This window comes from Lagopus muta, chromosome 1, assembly GCF_023343835.1.
Source record: "Lagopus muta isolate bLagMut1 chromosome 1, bLagMut1 primary, whole genome shotgun sequence".
In the NCBI taxonomy this organism is placed as follows: Eukaryota; Metazoa; Chordata; class Aves; order Galliformes; family Phasianidae; genus Lagopus; species Lagopus muta.
This window is the reverse complement of record NC_064433.1, coordinates 148175404-148181989: the sequence shown is the minus strand read 5'-3', so window position 1 is coordinate 148181989 and position 6586 is coordinate 148175404.

Here is a 6586-nt window from a genome sequence, read left to right as displayed (position 1 = left end):
TCACAGCAGCTGTGACACAGTGTACTACCTCTGCTGAATTTTAGGAGTGCAGCATGCAGGCTCTTGTTCATAATCAGCAAAAATGTATAGCTAGTGCCAGGGACTGGTAAGCTGGACATGAGCCAACAACATGCCCTCCTAGTGCAGAAAGTTAACTGTATCATGGGTTGCAACAAAGGAAGCATGACCAGCAGGTTAAGGGAAGTGACTCTGCACTGGTGAGGCCTCACCTGGAGTACTGCATCCAGATTTGGAGTTCTCAGTACAGGAGAGACATAGACCTGTTGGAGTGCATCTGGAGAAGGGCCAAAAAAATGATCCAAGGGATGGAACATCTCTCCTCTGAGAACAGGCTGAGAGAGCTGGATCTGTCCAGCATGGAGATAAGAGAGCTGTGGGGAGGCTGATAGCAGCCTAACAGTATCTAAAGGGGAACTATAAAAGGGTAGAGGACAGACTCCTCAGCAGGATCTGTTGTGATAAGAAAAGGCGAAATGATTTCAAAATAAAAGAGAGGAGATTTAGATTGGATATGGGGGAAAAATAAAATATGAATGGTGAGGCACTGGAACAGGTTGCCCAGAGATGTGGTAGAAGGTCAGGCTGGACCAGGCTCTGAGCAACCTTATCTAGCTGTAAATGTCCGTGTTTATTTCAGGGAAGCTGGGCTAGATGACCTTTAAATGTCCTTTCGAACTCAAAAGAGTCTGATTCTGTGATTCCATGATTCTTTGAAAAGTTGTGAAATTTTGCAGGATTTTGTTGTCCGTTTAAATATTTTCTGTGTGTTCTGTATATATAAAAAATCTAACAGAATTAGATGTCTATATCACTTTTATCTGGTATAAGAGCTGAAAATCGTCTTGAACAATGTGCTTGATTCATTTGCATACAAAGCACATGCACACACACAAAAAATATACTTAGTTTACTAAATAACCTAAGAAAGTCAAATCAAGTTAGAAACTGAGAGTGTGAGATAACTATATATCAGATTGACACTTAATACTGGGTTTCAGTTCAAACTAGTAATTGTATTCACACAGCCTCTGCCCTTTTCATTCCTGGACTATTAAAACAGATATATTACAGGTAAAAATACTCTGTCAATAGAAAATACAGTCTGAAGAAGAACTGTCTTTGTAGTATATATGATACATACAAGAAATATATTTCAGTAAAGTGAAATGACTTTTTTAGTGAGCTAAGAATCTCTCCCTAATCTCAGTGCAAATGTTTTTTAACCTGATTTCTTACTCTTGTGACTTCTGTAATAAATTAAAAATCTTTTACCTACATCTGTTATTAGAATTTACTACAATAATATAAGAAAGCAATGCCTGTTTTTCAGTATTTTCTCTGTATTCTATTTTTAGCTTCCTACTCTACTTAAGGAAATATCGACTCCATGTGGACAAAAGGACCATAATTTCTTTTATGCAAAAATATGCATTTGGTGAACGTTTAGAGAGTAATTTCCTATGAATTTATCCTATATAATAGAAAAAATATTTTCTGACAGAGTGCAACTTAATTCATTTAAGCCACTATCATTTATTAAACTGTTTGTAATTAGAATAATCAGCTGACTGAATGCAATTAAAGTAAATCTAATCAGCTTGAAAAAGGACTAAACATACAACTTAGGAGCAGCAGAAGTGATTGTCTTTGGCAGTCACTGTCTTATATTTATGCTCACATTGATATCAGAAGGGTAATCCCAGTAGCTGGCAAAGAAAATCCTGAAGTAGCAAAGTTGATTAAATGGGAACATTTGTAGGAGTAAGAATAGAAGCATCACTGGCTGTAACTCAAGAGCAAGCTTACACAGAAAGGCAGAGTATAAATGCTCAGCACTGACTGTCACTTTACAATTGGAGTCTACACTCTTTAGTCTCTATCACTGTCAAATTTAATTTCTATTTAAAAGAAAACAATTCATTATTCTAGAAAGTTTAATTTGCAGCCATAAAAACAGATTTTGCTTTTCATAGAATCATAAAGTCGCAGAATGGACTGGGTTGAAAAGGACCACAATAATAATTGAGTTTCAACCCCCCTGGTTGCCAACCAGGGTTGCCAACAAGGGTTGCAGAGTTGCCAACCACCAGACCAGTCTGCCCAGAGCCACATCCAGCCTGGCCTTCAATGCCTCCAGGCATGGGGCATCCACAACCTCCTTGGGCAACCTGTGTCACCACCCTCTGCGTGAAAAACTTCCTCCTAATAGCTAACCTAAACATCCCCTGTCTCAATTTAAAATCATTCCCCCTTGTCCTAGCACTGTCCACCCTCATAAACAGCCATTCCCCTTCCTGTTTATATACTCCCTTCAAGTACTGGAAGGCCACAATGAGGTCTCCCCGGAGCCTTCTCTTCTCCAAGCTAAACAAGCCCACTTCCCTCAACCTTTCCTCATAGGAGAGGTGCTCCAGCCCTCTGATCATCTTAGTGGTCCTCCTCTGGATCTGCTGCAAGAGCTCCATGTCCTTCCTGTACGGGGGCCCCAGGCCTGGATGCAGTACTCCAGATGGGGCCTCACAAAAGCTGAGTAGAGGGGAACAATCACCTCCTTCTCCCTGCTAGCCACCCCTTTTTTAATGCAGCCCAGAACACAGTTGGCCTTCCGGACTGCAAGCACTGCAAGCACACACTGCTGGCTCATGTCTAGCTTCTCAGTCACCAGGACCCCAAAATCCTTCTCCACAGTACTGCTCATAAGGAGTTAAGCTCAGGAGTATTCACATGAGAAATCAAAACTTACTGTTTTAGGACAGAGAATGAACTGAGCTTTAAATGTTTTCAGAATTAAGATCAAAAGCCTATTGGATTTGAGTTTTTTTTGTATATAGATACGTGACTGCTGCTAAAAATAACAAGTTAATGTTATATTATTCTTGTATTTATTGCTTTCAAATATTACAACTATGTGCAAGTGCTTCTCCAAAAGTAACTCCTTCTATTTCATTACACCAATCCATGACATCCGAGGCAGATGTTGGTGGTATGACAGTAGAGACTGAACTTTCTATCCAATTCTCCAGGACATTTTGTTGCTGTCTGACAGATGGTAGCAGAGAGGCAGTCTTACAGAACGGCAGCATCTGGCATGGAAGTGCTATGAAGCAAGAATGCGCAACTGAATTCCTACATATTGACAAAAATGGCACCCACTGACATCCATTCAGATGAGTGAACTGGGTCTGTTCAGCCTTGAGAAAAGAAGACTGAGAGGGGACCTGATCCAGGTCTATAAATATCTAAGGTGTGTGGGGGGCAGAATGGCGAGGCCAGGCTGTTTTCAGTAGTGAGTGGAGACAGGACAAGGGGAAACGGCTGGAAACTGCAGCATAGGAAGTTCTGCACAAATGTGCGCAAGAACTTCTTTACAGTGAGGGTGACGGAGCACTGGAACAGGCTGCCCAGGGAGGTGGTGGAGTCTCCTTCTCTGGAGATATTCAAGACCTGCCTGGATGCCTACCTGTGCTACCTGGTGTAGGGAACCTGCTTTGGCAGGGGGGGTTGGTCTTGATGATCTCTGGAGATCCCTTCCAACCCCTACAATTCTGTGATTCTGTGATTCTGTGATTTATGATTTCTGAACATTAATGGGGATCAAGCGGTAGATGTGAGCACAGTGAAATTTTGGGTGTTGTGTTCCGGCAGGAGTGATAGTGACATGAAAGACAAGCCATGTTCTGGAAGACAAGTGCTACATGCAGGCTCTTGTTCACTGCTAACTAATAGTGATGACTATATTGAAAAATAGTGTAATCTAACTGAGAATTTGCTCTTTCAAATAGTGCTACTGTACTCTTTGTATCTGTTGTAGTTTCCATGGAAATATATAGGAGATATTACTTTTGGAGCATCTCAGGTATTATCATGAACAAGAGATGGTCTGTTTTGTGACCTCTGTTTAAAGGTGAATCATAATTTTCAGAGAGCAGTTGTCAGCCTCCATACAGGACTCAATTTCTCTGAGCAGAAAGCCTCTTGCAAGAAGTGAAGAACTCTTATTTAACTAGATGTCCACTCAGCGTAGCTGTAGAAATGACTGTTTGGACAAATGCTCAGTAACCACAGGAATATCCATTATGCATAGACAGATTAGAAGTATTGATCATACTCTAGATATCCATAATACGTATGACATGTTTACTGTATGCCATAATTTATTCATATTAATTTGCCTTCTGTGTTGCACATGTACAGTTACTCTGTGTGCCCAAACTGAATTGGGCTCAGCGAATATGTCAATTTTAGCAAGTAATGCAGATATATAGGATTGGGCTTGCACAGTGAAACAGATGGTACTGAGGATGCAATGTCCCCTCAATTAAGCGTTTCAAACAAACTTTAAATTGAACTGAATGCCCAGTTCAGTTATGTTGTTCAGGAATGAGGCAGCTACCTAGAATATATCTTCTTCGTAGATTTCATCCAAAGACAGTGCTTAGAACAACATGGGAATCTGCTCCAAAAGTCACATTAATTAATTTGAAATGATTATGTAGATGCACCTATTTCTCTTTGACTGAAAAAGTCTTTAAGAACACAATAAATATAGCCTGAAGGAGGAAAAAAAGAATGTATAATTGCTTTGTTGTTTTCTTCTTATCCTGTTATTATCAGGTAAATCATTCATTAGCAATAAACATAGATGAAATGTGGATGAACTCTGCAATAGAGATAGGCATTGGAGCCAAGTTTCTATAGTACCATCTTCTAAGGGTAAGGAAATTGTACATGAAAGTATCTCTACAGCTTCACAAATCAGATCAAGTATCAGCTTTTAAAAAATCTGCTGCAACTGAAATTATTTGAAATGACACATTTCATATCTAAATAGTAAGGATAAACAGTATATTCCAAGAACAGCATTTTTTTTAAGTAAAAATTATAATAATTTTATAATCTATTACAATCTAATTATAATGCAAACTAAAACTTTCTTTTACTACAATCAGAAATTTGACAATAAAGAAAAATGTGCTTTAGAAGTACAAACAGAAAAAGCAGCTTAATTAATGAAATTTATCTGAAAATAAAATAAACAAAATTAATAAAAATTATTTGTTTTTCAGAGGGAGCTTAACTTTTAAAAATCTCTGAATGATAAGTTAATATTTCAAACTCATTTTTAACAAATTAAAGAAACACTGTTCTACTTCTAGAAAACTGTATTTAATGTTTACAATAAAAAATAAAATGTCAGCTTACAGAGTCATATCTGAGCAAATATACTTTTTTATGTTTGTTAAATATAGCTATGTGTTCCATAGATCACAGTTGTGATAATAAATTATGACTGACATGCAGTGAAAACAAGACTAGAAATGTTATTTCTCGCTATGCTGTGTTAGGTTTGTACAGCATATTCAGGGAAAATTTTTCTCTGTTGTACTGATCATCTGCCTGTTTCACAGTACTTGCCCACTTCCTCTCCTGTTATTTGTCCCTTTAATCTGTCATCTCTCTGAGGAAGTGAAGATTAATTCATGTGACTTTATATGTCCTAGTCTGTAACTAAAATATTTCTGTCTATGTTGTAGCTTAAACTTCGTAGGCAACCAATCACCAATCAAGTAACACAGCCCATTACTTTTGCGTTATAGTAGAAATCTGAGAGCTGAAAATGAGATAACCCATAGATTGAGTTAAAGGCAGTTTAACAGGTAAAGCTATAGCTGCATTCACAAGCAAAACAAAATAAGGAATCAATTCAGTACTCCCCTTCAAATGGCAGATGTTTGGACATTTCCAGGAAACTAAGGCTCCATCAAGCATAATGGTTACTTGGGAAAATATATGACAGAACTCAGAATGTTTCACCGTTTTCCGTCTCCTCCCCAGCTTTTATTGCAGGATATAATATCATGGAATATTGCTTTGGTTACCTCCCAGCTTATGGATATCAAGTCTACCCATTGGCAGAGCAGTGTGAGAAGCAGTGTGACTTTGTCTAAGCACCCTGAACCAGCTGTGCACCCTTGTGTCCAAGAAGACCAGTCGTCTTCTGGGATATATTAAAAAGAGCACGGCCAACAGATCAAGGGAGGTGATCCTTCCCCTCTACTCTGTCCTGGTGGGGCCATATCAGGAGTACTGTGTCCAGTTCTGGTCTCCTCAATTCAAGAAAGGCAGGCAACTTCTGGAAGGAGTCCAGTAGAGGGTTGCACAGATGATTACGGGCCTGGAACACCTCTCTCAGGAGGAAAGACTGAAAGCCAGTTTAGTCTGGAGAACAGAAGACTGAGAGGAAATCTTATCAACACTTGTCTGGTGCCCAGAAACAGGACGATAATAAGCAATAATAAGTACAGGCAGGAACACAGGAAGTTCCATACAAATATGAAAAAGAACTTTACTTTGAAGGTAACGAAACACTGAAAAAGTGAAAAAGCTGCCCAGCAAGGCTGTGGCATGTTTTTCTCTGGAGATATTCAAAACTGACCTGGATGCTTTACAGCGCAACCTATTCTATCGAACCTACATTAGTAGGGGGATTGGACTTGATCTCAGAGGTCTCTTCTAACTCTTGTGATTCTATGATTCTGACAAGCAAACATCAACAAAGTAGAAC